Genomic DNA, 16,579 nt, shown 5'->3' with positions numbered 1-16,579 from the left:
CACAAGAAAGTCACATACTTATTGGTATATATCATCAATAATGTTCAGGGACTATATTGATAACTTCATTGATACCAAGATCATCACAGGATAGCCTCTAGGGCGCATTTCCAACACAACAGGATACAAATCCAAAAGAAAGTTCAATGAGAACTTATTATCAATGAACAATGACCAATAAATTTTGAATTTGAAGGACATACAAAACAGTTCATAATTGAAATGCAATCAAATTTTCTATTTGAAGTATGGATCGGATACTAAGAAGTAAAGCCAGTGACACAAATATGCTTCCAAATATACTCAAAGAATTTTCTTATTGATACTCCCTTTCTTTTTTATATGCTGGGCTAATTATTTTAAAAATCAAATTGTCTTCCGTAATATCTTCAAAATTATATCTTTATAAATTAGTTACCCGCAGATGTGTGGGGGCCCATGTGCTACAGAGGTTGTAGACTGCTACAAATCATAAACTTGCTATGACTTATTGAAATGGTCCTCCGTACAACAATTCCATAGATGACCATACTGATCACTTTGCTTGCATGTTACAGAAAACTGAAATACTAACCTCGGCATTCTATTCAAAGTATACAAATTCATTTATTTATTTCTAGAGTGGTCTTTAAAAAAATGATTTTTATCATGCATAATTGCTAAGTTCCTAAGTCTCAATGTGGCTGCATCACAAGCAGGATAAAAGCATTTCTGATTTTTTAGATAAGGTTTATAACTTCATATGACTAAATTATGGTTGCTATTTTAAGCTTCTAAAATAAGTTGTAATTTTAACAACAAAGATGTTCAACGGCATAGTGCAACTAGCTATTAGAATTTTCATCACACTGTGGACGTAGTACAACCTCGTTTTGGAGGGAAATTGCATATTTCAATTGAACATCGCGGATTGCATTCCCTGCAGATATTGGACGAATCATCTCCTAATCGAGCACATAAAACAGAAGATTACAAAATATATAAGAGAGCAAGAAATTGCATTAAGATGAACTTCTACTAATTAGGCGGCAGCACGCCGAGGAGCATGTCCTTCATAAGAGCGGGGCAGCTGCTGCAGAGATGTTCAAACCCTTCTGTCCCCACGACCGCCCTCAGGTTCACCGGGCAACGGAGAAACTCATAGCATGCCTTCTTCAGCCAGACACAGCCGTGCTGCTCGGCGAGTGCCAGAATGGTGGTCGCCGTGTCCACTTCGATGTGCTCACACAGCTTCTTCTCGCACATCGCTCCAAGCCTTCGGAGGTCGTACCTGTCCACCGCGACGAGCAGGTGTTGCAGCGAGGCCCCCTCGCCCTCGTTCTCATCCGCCCTTGGCACGGGCAGAGAGTCTCCGTAGATGAACCCAAGCATTGCCTTGAACACTGCCGCGTCCATGTCGTCTATCTGCACGACAGCCGACGACGTGCCTTCCTTCATGGGGCCAAAGAGGGCCGTGCAGCGAGGATGCAGCGGTGTGCGGCAAACGTCTCACCGCCGACCTGGAAGGTAACATCGGTGCCCTCCCCTGCAATGAGAAGGTCGTTGAAGTTTCTTTGCATGTCCGACGGCGGCACAACCATAGAGGCCGAAGTGTCGAGGCATATCGGATCTAGGACTACGATGTCGCAGCGGATGGTGAAGCTGTCTTCCTTGAAGTGTTTGGATTTCTCCAGGACGTCCCTTCGCACGAACTTGTGGAATTCTTCTGTCTCCTCCCAGAGTTGGAACTCGAGTACTCTGCTTGCATGGATGCATGTCGGCTCTTGCTTCTCCGTCTCGTCCACGAAACTGAACTCGACCTGCGCCTTCACAGGCTTTTCGGTTCCAGTGGATATGCCGGCGTTGTTAGTGTTATTGCCGTTGGGGTAGCAGAGGATATGCCAATGAGTGCCTCCGACTGTGATGCAGCGTGACAAAAAGGGCTCGCCCGCTGGAGTGCGCGAGAGGCCTTCGACGACAAGCAAGTGGTACCGGCTAGTGCCAGCTATGGCAGGTGAGGCTGCTTTGCTCAGGATCTTGCCGTCGGCGATGACAGATAAACCCGCAAAGGACATGTTTGATTGATGAATCGGCAGCTGCAAGTAATTTGCAACGTTATGATGCCGCACACCAGTATGTGTGTGTGTGTGTGTGCGTGCGTGCGTGTGTGTGTGTGTGTGTGAGAGAGAGAGAGAGAGAGAGCGCAAACGAACTTACCAACGGAGGATCGTCTTAAGTCGCCGGCCGGCCGGCCTTGTGGGAGAAGAAGCTGTTGAACTTGAACCTAGAGCTCGAACTATGGGCAAGATCACAAGGATCGTACGAGAACTGTGGCTACACTTATCCTGGAAGTTCACGCACTAGCTCTCCCGTTCTCGTCTATGGTGACCAGCCTAACCATTCCAGCTCGTTACTCCATCTTATATAGAGGACGATGGTTATGAGGTTATCTGAACACGCTTGCACAGGATTCAACAGGTTTTACATGTGAACACGAACGCACTTGCACATGACTCGACAGGTTTTACATGTGAACACGAACGCACTTGCAAAGGACCCGACGGCTGTCTGGGGACTCCACGAGCCTTCAATAGCACAACGCTCAAGGAGCAGTCACTAGTCACTACTGATCACCTACTCCCTCTGTCCGGAAATACTTGTCATCAAAATAAATAAATAAAGATGTATCTAGACGTATTTTAGTTCTAGATACATCCCTTTTTATTTATTTTGATGACAAGTATTTTCGGATGGAGGGAGTATATGCATGCCCTCAATTAATCGAACTTTGTCAAATGCAAACAACGCCTTGAAATTTCAATCCATATCCAAGCAACGTGACCGTGACCACAAATACAAGATGGCAACAAGATCAGTTTCTGAAAGCAGATTGTAACAATAGATTAAACACACGAATAGAAGCCAATTTTGTTACTCCATGGGCGTTGCGCCATCTATATGGCGCGCGTGACTTTGCATGATGAGTTAACGGGCGGCTGGGCCGTCACGCGATGACTGGCTACACCACACATTCAAATTCGCGTGTGAGCATTGCGGTATTTTAAGGCTTCCTATACTCGCCTTGCCTCCATGGACGTTGTTCATGTTGGAAATATGAGCAATTTATCAAATGATTTTATTAACAGAAATACTAGATAAAGCATAACTAAAATAGCAAATATAAAGCAAGTCATGCAATCTGACAGAGAGAAGGTAAACATCGTCTGCATATATGAACTTGAGCTAAACACATCTAAAACACGTACGGCACAGCAGCAGCAGAAGTGCTGGACTTGGGGTCGGTGTCCTCGCCTGCCATGTCGTTGAGGAGGTCGTGGATGTCGGGGAAGAAGTCGTCGGCGACCGGATCGTCCGTGATGAAGCAGCCAGTAGTCGCGCTGAGCGCTCCCCAAAAACCTTATCACCCTTCTCCCGTACAGGACTCAAAAGGTGCGGTCTCGGAGGCCTACTGTCCCGACGTGCGGTGCACGCCGCAAGCCGGGATGAGGAAGAAGGTAGCAGCAGCGCAGTGCTCAGGAACTTGTGGCGATAGGAGGAAGAGATTCTGGTGCGTCTCTCTGGGAGGAGCGACCTCCCTTTTATAGGCGCAACAGAAGGAGGCGAGAGGCTGCGCTGGGAGCTAAAGAGAACGAGGGAGACGAAACGAACAGGCAGCAGGCGAAGAGGTGCGCCGTTCGTATTCAATCTCCACTGCAGCAAAACGTTTCAGCTTTCGCGTGCCCTTTCGTATACCCGTAGTGCGTGGCAAAAAATTTACATTGGCTCGTTCCCGCAACCCGCGGCGCGGCGCGTCGTGACGAGGCGAGGCGAGGCGGGCGGCGAAGGAGGAGCGCGCGTGGATGTCCCTCTTGTTCTCATGCTCATACAAGTGGGGAAGGGGCCTCCCTTATAAAGAGGTCCAACTCCATCTAAACTAGCAAGGTGGGACTAAACTTTAGTTCCACCTCTTGCCTTGCACGAATGGGCTGCGTGGGCCTCTAGGATTTATTAGGAATTTATGAAACTACTATTGGGCTAGGCCCAAATAGACAAAAATTCCAGCAATCCCACACTAGATCCCAGAGGCACACAAAACTTGCCTTTGGTTCCAAAACACTGTTTTATATACCGGTACTGCAGTGGAGACTGTTAAGTTGAACTTCCACCTAGAACTCTATGCTACACTAGTAAGCAACTTGAAGAGTGGACTGGGCCTTGAACTGCAAGTTTTCTGCAAATCTAGCTTCACATAAAGCCTTGACCGATACGTGGCTACCGTGGGTCTTCCCCGCGGGTGGAGCTTATGCGTCATACTCCGTGACCTTTCATGAGTTTACTAGAGAGAACCCTACTCTCATAGATTGCGACGTTTAACAATCAGACTCATATAGGTGCGTTCTTCAAAAGATGTTCTGCAGGATAACATCTCTGCTTCAAAGAGCCACTTAGAACACATTAAGATATACATCAACCTGCCATGCAGATTAGGAGAGTATTGCATCTTCATGGAGTGGTATTTTAACAGTAAGGATACTCTCCTTCCAGTTGACCAACAGCTTGTCTTCCACATCTAATTCACGGGATCTCCGATCACAAAGAATAGGTTACCACTGTGAACAACTCATATTGTGGGTCTCATACCCATCTCCCCCGATGCATTATCTATCACATTACGTGATAGACCCTTAGTAAAAGGATCTGCCAGATTTTTAGACGTTTGGATATAATCCAATGCAATAACTCCGGAGTTTTTCATTTTCCTGACAGACTTTAACTTTCTCTGAACGTGTCTTGCTGACTTCATATTATCCTTTGAACTGCTCACTTTACTGATCACAGTTTGATTGTCATAGTTCATAAGGATACCCGGTACAGGTTCCTCAACTACCGGTAAGTCATTCAAGAGCCGACGAAGCCAATCTGCTTTGACCGTAGCTGTATCTAGTGCTGTGAGTTCTGCTTCCATTGTTGACCTCGTTAAGATGGTCTGCTTGCAAGACTTCCAAGAAACAGCGCCACCTCCATGAGTGAATACATAACCGCTCGTGGCCTTTATCTCATCAGCATCTGAGATCCAGTTTGAGTCACTATACCCTTCAAGCACCTTTGGATGCCCAGTGTAGTGAATTCCATAATTTGCAGTGCCTTTCAAATAACGCAAAACTCTCTCTAGAGCTTTCCAATGCACAGCTCCTGGTTTTGAAATAAACCGACTCAGTTTGCTAACAGCAAAAGAGATGTCAGGTCTTGTACCACTGGCTAAGTACATAAGCGAGCCAATAATCTGAGAATACTTCAATTGATCTCTAGCAATTCTTCGATTCTTTCGAAGCAGCACGCTAGCATCATATGGTGTTGGAGAGGGCTTGCAGCACTATAGCCAAAGAGACTCAAGATCTTTTCCACATAGTGAGATTGAAGCAATGTAATCCCACCATCATCATCTCTCAACAACTTGATGTTCAGAATGACATCAGCCACTCCTAAATCCTTCATCTTAAAACAGCGAGATAGGAAATCCTTGACCTCCTTAATAACATTCAGATTTGTTCCGAAAATCAGTATGTCATCAACATACAAGCAAAGCATAACTCCCTCGCCCCCACCATGGCGATAGTACACACATTTGTCAGCTTCGTTCACAACAAATCCTGCAGCTGTTAAAGTTCTTTCGAACTTCTCATGCCACTGTTTGGGTGCTTGCTTGAGTCCATACAAAGACTTCAGCAACTTGCACACTTTCCCTTCCTGACCATCTATTACAAACCCATCTGGTTGTTCCATATAAATTTCCTCATCCAACTCTCCATTTAGGAAAGTAGTCTTAACATCCATTTGATGAACGAGAAGACCATGTGAGGCAGCTAGTGAAAGTAGAACTCGAATAGTTGTCAGTCGACCCACAAGTGAGTAAGTATCAAAAAAGTCTTCACCTTCCTTTTGGGTATAACCCTTTGCCACGAGCCGAGCCTTGTACTTTTCAATAGTACCATCAGGCCTAAGCTTCTTCTTGAATACCCATTTGCATCCTATAGGTTTGCACCCATAAGGACGATCAGTTATCTCCCAAGTTTCATTCGCCAAGATGGAATCCATCTCGCTACGAACCGCTTCCTTCCAATAGTCAGCATCTTCGGATGCATAGGCCTCTGAAATAGAACTGGGAGTGTCATCTATGAGGTACACAAGAAAATCATCACCAAAAGACTTGGCAGTCCTATGTCTCTTGCTCCTAGTAGGAACTTCATTGTTCTCCTCCACAGGACTTTCAAAGTGTTCCATCGAAATGGCATGTTCAGTAATTGTAACTGGTTCCTGATTCGATGATCTAGGCATCTCCTGATTAGATGAGGTAGCCATATCCTTCATGGGAAATATATCTTCAAAGAAAGTCGCATCATTCGACTCCATGATCGTACCGACATGCATGTCAGGTACCTCAGATTTTACAATCAAGAATCTATAGCCAATGCTATGAAAAGCATATCCCAGGAAAGCACAATCCACAGTTTTTGGTCCCAGCTTCTGCTTCTTTGGAATTGGTACATTGACTTTCGCCAAACAGCCCCATATTCGCAGATAAGAGAGTTTTAACCTTTTCTTCTCCCATTCCTCGAATGGAGTTATCTCTTTGTTCTTTGTGGTGGGAACTCGGTTTAGGACATGACATGCAGTCAATATCGCCTCCCCCCACCATGCCTTGGAGAGACCCGATGTATCTAACATGGCGTTAACCAAATCAGTTAGAGTACGGTTCTTTTTTTCGGCCACCCCATTTGACTGAGGTGAGTAGGGAGGCGTCCTCTCATGGATTATACCATGTTCCGCACAAAAAGAATCAAATTCATTAAAAAAATACTCTCCACCACGGTCGGACCTAAGCCTCTTGATTTTTCGATCAAGTTGGTTTTCCACTTCAGCTTTATAGATCTTGAAAAAGTTCAAGCCCTCATCCTTAGATTTCAGAAGATACACACGGCAGTATCTAGTGGAGTCGTCAATTAACGTCATGAAATATTTCTTTCCACCTTTTGTCAAAACACCATTCATTTCACATAGATCTGAATGTATTAGTTCTAGTGGTGCAAGATTTCTCGTCTCCGCAGTCACGTGAGACTTACGAGGTTGCTTAACTTGCACACACACTTGACACTTAGATCCCTTGACAGTGGTGAAACTAGGGATTAAGTTCAACTTCGCTAGTCGCGACATGCAACCAAAGTTAACATGACAAAGACGTGAATGCCACACATTTTATTCACTATTGTTGCAAATATGATTAACAACTTTATTGCAAACGTCTGATAAGGATAAATGAAACAGGCCTCCTGACTCATAGCCTTTACCAACAAAGGTTCCATACTTGGAGATTACAAATTTATTCGACTCAAAGACAAGCTTGTAGCCATCTCTACACAGAAGAGATCCGCTAACAAGATTTTTATTGACGGAGGGGACATAATGCACGTTCTTCAGCCGCACAATCTTCCCCGAAGTAAACTTCAGATCGACCGTGCCAATACCACGAATAGAAGCACTTGAACCATTTCCCATCAGCACGGTTGAAGTCCCTGCGGTCTGATAAGATGAAAACATGGAGATATCACCGCATACATGCACATTAGCACCCGTGTCAATCAACCAATCAGGAGAATGACATACTGAAAGAATAGTGGGGAATATACCATACCCAGCATCCTTGATGTCAGTGTCTCCAATGACAACATTAGCGGTCTTGCCGCCTTTCCCAGGATGACGCTTGTCATAGCGATTAGGACAACTAGGAGCCCAATGATCAGGATCTCCACACACATGACAAGCACCTTTCTTCTTGTCACTCTTTTTCTTGAAGTTTGTGTGTTGTACAGCCTTGTTCTTCCCATCAAACTTTGGTTTACCATCTAGCTTGCCCTTGTTCTTGAACTTGTGGGACTGGAAATTTTTCTTCTGTACCAGATTGGCACTAGATCCTTCCTCAATACCTCGAGCACGTGTGTCCTTTTCTCTCTCCTTTTCTTCCACATCAAGAGTACCAATGAGATCCGGAACGGAAAACTCCTGTCTCTTATGCTTCAGTAAGGTAGCAAAGTTCCTCCATGAAGGAGGAAGCTTAGTGATGATACCCCCAGCAACAAACTTGTCCGGTATCATGCAATTGAAGTGCTCAAGTTCTCTAGCAAATGACTGTATCTCATGAGCCTGCTCAACCACGGAGCGCTCTTCAGTCATCCTGTAACCATAGAATTGCTCCATGATGTACAGCTCAGTGCCGGCATCCGAGACCCCAAACTTGGCCTCGAGTGCGTCCCACATATCTTTTTCATTATCAATTAACGCATAAGCATCAACAATGTTCTCACCAAGAACACTTAAGAGAGCAGCCTTAAACAAGGTATCCATTTTCTGAAAAGCTTGTGCCTGTTGGGCATCTTGCTCCCCTTCAGGTTTGCCAAGAGTGGCGTCATAGCAGCTCATGGTCTGAAACCATAAGACTGCTCTCACGTGCCACCTCTTATAGTGGATACCCTCAAACATAGGAGGTCTCATGGAAGCAGCAAAACCACTCGGGGTAAATTGCCTATAATAAGGTTTTTGGATTGTTGGAAATATGAGCAATTTACCAAATGATTTTATTAACAGAAATACTAGATAAAGCATGACTAAAATAGCAAATATAAAGCAAGTCCTGCAATCTGACAGAGAGAAGGTAAACATCGTCTGCATATATGAACTTGAGCTAAACACATCTAGAACAGACACTAGATGAAGTTGCTTATACGACATAGAACCTAACATACGTAGGGCAGAAACTAGAGCCAAGAACTGTAGCAGGACTTCTAACAGAAAGGAGAAGAACACGTACGGCACAGCAGCAGCAGAAGCGCTGGACTTGGGGTCGGTGTCCTCGCCTGCCATGTTGTTGAGGAGGTTGTGGACGTCAGGGAAGAAGTCGTCATCGGGGAAGTAGTAGTCGGCGACCAGATCGTCCGTGATGAAGCAGCCAGTAGTCGCGCTGAGCACTCCCCAAAAACCTTATCACCCTTCTCCCGTACAGGACTCAAAAGGTGCGGTCTCGGAGGCCTACTATCCCGACGTGCGGTGCACGCCGCAAGCCGGGATGAGGAAGAACGTAGCAGCAGCGCAGTGCTCAGGAACTTGTGGCGATAGGAGGAAGAGATTCTGGTGCGTCACTCTGGGAGGAGCGACCTCCCTTTTATAGGTGCAAGAGAAGGAGGCGAGAGGCTGCGCTGGGAGCTGAAGAGAATGAGGGAGACGAAACGAACATGCAGCAGGCGAAGAGGTGCGCCGTTCGTATTCAATCTCCACTGCAGCAAAACGTTTCAGCTTTCGTGTGCCCTTTCGTATACCCGTAGTGCGTGGCAAAAAAATTACATCGGCTCGTTCCCGCAACCCGCGGCGCGGCGCGTCGTGACGAGGCGAGGCGAGGCGAGGCGAGGCGGGCGACGGAGCAGGAGCGCGCGTGGATGTCCCTCTTGTTCTCATGCTCATACAAGTGGGGAAGGAGCCTCCCTTATAAAGAGGTCCAACCCTATTTAAACTAGCAAGGTGGGACTAAACTTTAGTTCCACCTCTTGCCTTGCACGAATGGGCTGCGCGGGCCTCTAGGATTTATTAGAAATTTCTGAAACTACTATTGGGCTAGGCCCAAATAGATAAAAATTCCAGCAGTTCATCATCGACACATGTCCTCGACAAGCAAGGGTGCAATTTGCAGAGATGAAAAGCTCCTCGCACCACTCCTTCCTTGAATGTAGCATGGTAAGATGGGTGTGAGGACTCACTGACAAAGAAAACGATGGAGGAGGAGGATTTTTTTTAGATTGGCTGGAGGCATAGAGAAATATGCGATACAAAATTTTCATACACGTTTGTTTTTTATCATCCTACATATAACCTTGAAATACCAAATATCGCTAAGATCACTAAATTATAGATTGTCAAACTTGCCTCCATGATTGCCACGACCTGGAACAACACAGTACTAGGATCAGTTGTATCAGTCTTATGAGCAGAACCAACATCAACAAAAGAAGGTCCAAAAGCAATTGGAGTAGGATCAATAGCAATTGCAACATTGTCACCAACAACTGCTCCATGCTCAGCAATAGCTGCTCCATGCTCAACAGCAGTTGGAGCTTGATCAACAACAAATACTCCATTGTTAGCAATAACTGCTCCATGCTCAGCAACAACTGGAGCTAGTTCTATTAATCAATCTATTTTTTTTGTCACAATGCAATTCAATACTCTGCCAGATTTGAATTCTTCAACCATGTTCTCAACTGTATTTTGATTTGTCAGTTCAATCAGCGGCAAACACTTATTCCCGAACAGCGGCAACACTTATTCCCGAAGTTTAAGCACTAGAAATCTCCCATCCTCTCCTCTGAGCAGCTTAATCATTTAGGCTGGTCATAGCGGGGAGTAACTTAGACTAGTAACATGCATATGTTGCTAATCTATGTTACTACCCCTATAGTGCATAGTATCATAGATTAGTATCATAGATGGTCTCATTTATTGCCATGCATGACACATAATAGCATCACATTTATTATGTTACGGTATTTACCTATGTTACTATAACCATCTCTCTCTTCTTTAATTACCTGCCACGTAAGCATGTTTGCGAGTCCCAAGTGCATGATACTACTTAGGCCCCTCCCAATGCTCCACCTTGTACAGATGCTAATCCTTCCATGTTGGCAAAAAAATCTGATGTGGCAAATTATTTAAGAGGAAAGAGATGAGTATGGTGACCCAGGAAGAAACAATGCTAAACAGGTGAACCTAGACAAAACATTTAAAGAAAGGAAGTCCACAGTACATGAAGAGCTTTAGTTGCTAAATCATTAAATAAAGCAAGCTTAGCAACCATAGCCACAGTGGGAGTAACTTCGGTAGTAACATCGAGTCCAACTCAGCAAATTTGCTTATGTGACAATGAGTTAATGAGGAGAGATGTAGTACTAGTAACTTAGCTAGTTACTGTAACATCACGTGTCCCAATGCAATATGAGTCTATAACATAATAAATAAAGCTTTGCATGTTACCACACTTATGTTACTACCCACTATTGAGGTAGTAACATAGTCTAGGGATATGTGTATGTTACTAGTGTATGTTATCCTCCATTGTGGCTAGTCTAAGCTAAGCACATATGCATTGGGAAGTATAGTTGCTAAGCTATTTAATGTGCTTAGCACCTCATCTAAGCACCAATGCATTGGTAGCAGCCTTACGTTACCCCACTATGGCCAGCCTTATATAGTATTACAGTGGATGGTGAAGCAAACGGTTTTACATGTAAACACGAACACAAAAGCTACGCAGGCCTTAACGGCTGACTAGGGACTCCGCGAGCCTTCAATACCACAACGCTCGAGGTGAGTAACTGCGTATGCACGCGCCCAACCATATTAAAAAAATAAAAAGATGCAACGAACGCTAATTTGAACCTGTGCATGCATGCAACGTGACAGTGACCAAGCTAACGATAGCACATACACTAGCTACTCCTTTTCGTGCTTCTCTGAAAATGTTAGTTTTTCATTTTATAAGTCTCAATTTGATTGTTCCCCATCACATGTTCAGATTTCAAGATGCATTAAATCATTGCATGGAAGTACTAAGAGAAAATTGATCAATGCATGTACTTTATGAATGCATGCATGATCTTTAATGCATTGGTAAACATAATTTTTTTGAGAGAAACGGGCACATTGATTCAGTGTTTTTGCAAACTACAAAATTATTCCACCACTCATCATCTATCTTGGTTGGTGAAATTTTAGAATTGAGCCATATAAACCGGAAAGGAGGTACTCCCTCCATTTTTATTTAGTCCGCATATTAGAGTTGACTCAAGTCAAACTTTCTAAAGTTTGATCAAGTTTATAAAAAAGAATATAAATATTTACTATAACAAATCTATATGATGTGGAAGTACATTTTATAATGAATCTAATGGTGTTGATTTGTTATTGTATATGTTAATATTTTTGTCTATAAACTTTGTCAAAGTTTATAAAGTTTGACTTTGACCAAAACTAATATCCGGAGTAAATAAAAACGAAGGGAGTAGTATATCTAATCCAAAACATGCATGCCACATTGTGACGGGATCGTTTCCGGAAACAAAGGAACACATTTTTGACACAATACGGCAACAAAGTGTGAAGAAAAATGTGGCAAGACTAAATACAACAACAAAGGTGGCCGGTCGGGCTGGGCAGGAGTAACAAGGAAATTGTCGCAACATCACAAGCTCGATTATAGGAAAACCAAAGACAGACGGAAGATCCATGTATTTTTCGACGTTGATAAAGCGCGACGTGCGTGCACATTGCCATGGCATAAGCACTTACATCATCTACATGGGGCGCGTGACTTTGCATGATGAATTAACGGGCCGCTGGGCCGTCCCACGATGACTGGCTACACCACACATTTTAACCGTATATACCACGTCACGAAAAATCATTTTAAAGGCACAAACACGAAAGAAGTAATTTTAACTATCAAGTAAAGTCAGTACCACTTTGGTACAACCCCTTTACAAAATGTATAAAGGGCAATAGAGACATTTCATAATTCGTACCCACTTCCATTTGTATGGTGCATCATCCACTAGGACGTATACGCCATGCGTGGCTAGAGGACCCGCCACTGGGCCAGCGCACTAACATCAACCGGTATAAGGAGACGCAAAAGTCACGAAAAACTTGGACATGCTGCTAGTGGATTCAAACTCGCGACCAACAAGAAGTCAATTGGAGCTGCTAGCCAGTCAATTGGTCAGCTCAGGTGCTATGAAGGGAGCGCAGGTGCTTTATGTACACATTCAGAAGCGACGTTTTTTGTTTTGGACCAACGTTAACAAACTTTTGCAGTTCACTGAATTTTTTGAATATTTTTTAGGTTATGTGTACCATTCTTGAAAGCAGAAAGATTTTTCTAAATTACAAAAAAATAGAAGACAAACATTTTCTGAAATCTGAACTTTTTTAATACACGAACATTTTCTGAATCTGTAAACAATATTTAATAAGAGAACATTTTTTTGAAAACACGAATAATATTTGAAAAACTAGAGCACATTTGTAAATTCTGAACTCATGAGTTATAGGGAGAATAGAAATTATGTTTCTTTTTAGAAAAATTGTTCACATGAGAAAAATTTTAAACGCTGAACTTTTATGAAAACACGAACAAATTTTGAAATTCTTAACATTTTTTAAAAGAGTTAAGAAAATACAGGTGGCTCGGCTCATTCTACGATTGTGTGTGCGATTGCCCAACTATTTGCTACTCCCTCCGTTCCGAAATAATTGTCGCTGGGGGCGTCGTTCCGACCAGGTAAAACAGTGTGAAAGTACAATACTACCCCCGATTTGAAATTAATCGGGAGGCGTCTTCCTCCGTCGCTCCTCCCCTCCGCCAGGCTTCTACGCCGTCGCTGCTCCCTTTCGCCAGGCTCCTCCATCGTCCGCATCTCTGGCGTCCTTCCCCGCCACGGTCCGCAGCTCCCTCATCGGCCGCCCTTCCCCGCCGCGGTCCGCAGCTCCCTCGCCGGCCGCCCTTCCCGCCGGCTGCCTGCTCCGCCACAGCTTCGGATCCTTCACTGTTGGCCACAGATCCTTCGCCGGCCGCCTCCCCCAACTCCAATCAAGAGCTCGAGGTCAGCCGTTGCGCTGCCCACTTCTGCTGCTCCTCTCGTCTCTGCTCCTCTCCACTCCAATCAATAGAATCTGCAAATTGATCCAAAAAAACAGGTCAATGATGTCAATTTGATTAACTAAATCATCCAAAAACCAGAATGATAAGTCCATATGCTACTGTTGATCCCAAGACCGGAATGACAAGTCCAGGTGTTCCTCAATTGAGGAATATGATTAACTAAGACACAAAGTGAGTAAGGCTGCAAGTAAACCTGATTGATTCTGCGAAGAAGAAGAAGAACACAGGTGTAGCTGCAAGTAAACAGGCTCGCAACTTCAACTCTGCTCTCTTCTTTCTTGTGAGATGTTGGCAATGTCAGTTATTTTTTCTGGGTGAATGAATGAAGTTTTCTGATGTGAATTCGATGGAAGGCTGCCGGTGGAGGAAGGGGGACACTTGATGCCAGCAAGTTTTCTTAATGCAGAGTCAGATCGACGAGGAGGCCAAGGTCGACGCCATCTGTATGTGGCATTCTTTCAGAATCAGGTTACATCGGTGTAAACTGGACATACATTCAGTTCACATCCATCTGATGAAACCATCATGTACAACCGCAAGACTTGGAAACAAGCAAGATACCAACTTCAACCGACAACATGAATACAAGGAGTACATGGGTCTCTAAGACTACTTCATGTCTGAACTTTAAGTTTCAACTGACAACAATTGGTTAATTCATTGTACTCATGCCTGTAAATGTACTCTTACAAACATTTTACTCCATGCTACTCTAGATCATGATTGTAGACAGTCTCTACTCTGCTCACCTCAGCATGCTTGGTTAAGTATTTTTGTTAACCTCTTCACTGCCACAAACTATCAATCAGCAAGCTGTCCTTTGTACACCTCAGCATGCCGTCCCTTTTCGATCAAATTATCTACAGAAACATTGTACATTCAGTTTACAGGCAAAAATGTTTAGCTACTCAAAATACTCCAGACACGTCGAAGCACTCCAGCGCCGAGGAGTAATAAGTAGGAGTAGCAAGCAGTGACTGAAACTGCAGATACGCCGAGGTTAACATTGACAAACTACTGCAACTTTTCCTTATTACTCCAGCAAAACTACTGCAAAACTAACTGAATCGTTTCACTTGAATCAACTACTGCAACCAAATTCAGTTAATTAAGTATGCAGAGATACAAGTACTACCATCAGAGAGAAACTACTGCAACCAAACTGAATTAAGTATGCAGAGATACAACTAACTGAATCTTTTCACTTGAATGAAGTACTGCTACTGCAACCAAACTACTGCAAAACTAACTGAATTAAGTATGCACTCCTTGTTTCTTGGCCTGCTGCAGAAAGAAAGCAAGCAAGCAAATTCAGAGTTTACCATCAGAGGGAACAGAGAAGGGGCTTACCATCATCGATGGAGATGCTGAGGTCGCCGGGCATGGGTGCGTTCCAGTTTCTTGGCCTGCTGAAGCAGCCGGAGGCAGGCCACGACAGCGCATGCTTCTAGCTGGACGAGAGCGATGTCGTGTGGCCGGTCGGCGCGGTGCCCCCGCGGCGCGCCGCTCGGCGCACGCCGGGCCGCAGAGCTTCAGGTTATCGTCGCTCCTTGCGGAGGGCGGCGGCGGCGTCCGGGAGTAGCAGCTGCACGCGGCGGGGATGCCTCTGGCCGTACCTCCGATGACGGGTCACGGAGAGGAAATCACATCAGGGCAGACCGGGAAGGGGAAGAGCGGCATCTCCCTGCGACAGCAGCGAGGGTGGCGTACCGCAGCTGCGGGCGTTGCAGATCGAGCCGCCACGCCAGGAGGGAACTCCATCTCCCTCCGTTGCTCGGGCGCCGCTCCAGATCCGCCGCTCGGCCACCGATCCACGTCCACGCCTTCGTTGCCTATATCGAGCTCTGGCGCCGCTACACATCCACACGTCCTTCGCCTAGAAGCTCGTCGCCGGCGCAAAAAGAATCGATATTTTGTTGACTTACGGGGTATGAGTGGAGGCGGGGTGCTGAGGAAAAAGGGCGGTGGAAGAGGCCGGCGACGGGGAGAGGGAGAGGCCAGCGACGGGGAGAGGAGAGGGCGGCGACGAGGAGAGTGAGAGAGCGGCGACGAGGAGAGGGAGAGGGCGTTGCCGGAGGGGAGAGAGAGAGAGCGGCGACGGGGAGGAGACGGAGAGCGGCGAGCGAGAGAGCTAGTGGGAGCGAGTGAGTGGGAGGGCAAAATTGGAAAGTGGAACTTTTTTATAACATGACAGAATCTGAACTGTGTTTGTCCAACGACAATTATTTCGGAACAGAGGGAGTACAATATGCGGCAAATAGTAAATTCCGTACATTTGGGGAGTAGCGTCAATTGGACGCCACCGCGCACAGGAGGCCGCCGGACTGGGCCAGCCCTCAGGTCGTGCGCGAAATCAGGAAAGATCAGCGAAAAAAGAATGTTAGTGTGATGGACCGAACGTTGTAACCCTCCTTACTCACTGCTCGTCGCTAACGACAAGAGCTAATATGCTTTAGTATCTTTTTTTTCGAGAAAACTTTCAATCTATTCATCTTCTATCACGGCAGTACAACGAACACTAGAAATAATAAAAATTACATTCAGATTCACAGACCACCTAGCGACGACTACAATCACTGAAACGAGCCGAAGGCGCGCCGCCGTCATCACCCCTCCCTTGCCGGAATCGGGCACAACTTGTTGTAGTAGACAGTCGGAAAGTCGTCGTGCTAAGGCCCCGTAGGACCAGCGCACCAGAACAGCAACCGCCGCTGATGAAGAATAACGTAGATCGAAAGGATCCAACCTGAAGACACACGAACATAGACGAACCACAACCAGATCTGAGCAAATCCACCGAGGATAGATCCGCCGGAGACACACCTCCACACGCCCACC

At 45.2% G+C, this 16,579-nt stretch overlaps 1 long non-coding RNA gene and 1 pseudogene across 3 annotated transcripts; both read right to left on the bottom strand.

The window, feature by feature from the left end:
* Positions 1–1,017: 1,017 nt before the first annotated feature.
* LOC119339644 lies at positions 1,018–10,702 on the bottom strand (annotated as a pseudogene).
* A 2,537-nt stretch (positions 10,703–13,239) lies between these two features.
* LOC119336042 lies at positions 13,240–15,813 on the bottom strand. 3 transcript variants are annotated; one of them, XR_005162180.1, is made up of 4 exons: positions 15,092–15,813; positions 14,491–14,601; positions 13,935–14,182; positions 13,240–13,752 (listed from the first exon to the last, which is right to left on the bottom strand). It is a non-coding gene; the product is annotated as an uncharacterized LOC119336042 (long non-coding RNA). The 3 variants fall into 3 exon arrangements; XR_005162181.1 differs by lacking the exon at positions 13,935–14,182; XR_005162179.1 differs by lacking the exon at positions 13,240–13,752 and having other exon boundaries at positions 13,793–14,182.
* Between the last annotated feature and the right edge of the window lie 766 nt (positions 15,814–16,579).

Source organism: Triticum dicoccoides, chromosome 7B (assembly GCF_002162155.2).
Source record: "Triticum dicoccoides isolate Atlit2015 ecotype Zavitan chromosome 7B, WEW_v2.0, whole genome shotgun sequence".
In the NCBI taxonomy this organism is placed as follows: domain Eukaryota; kingdom Viridiplantae; phylum Streptophyta; class Magnoliopsida; order Poales; family Poaceae; genus Triticum; species Triticum dicoccoides.
The sequence above is the reverse complement of the archived record's forward strand: the minus strand, read 5'-3'. Positions and strand labels throughout refer to the sequence as shown.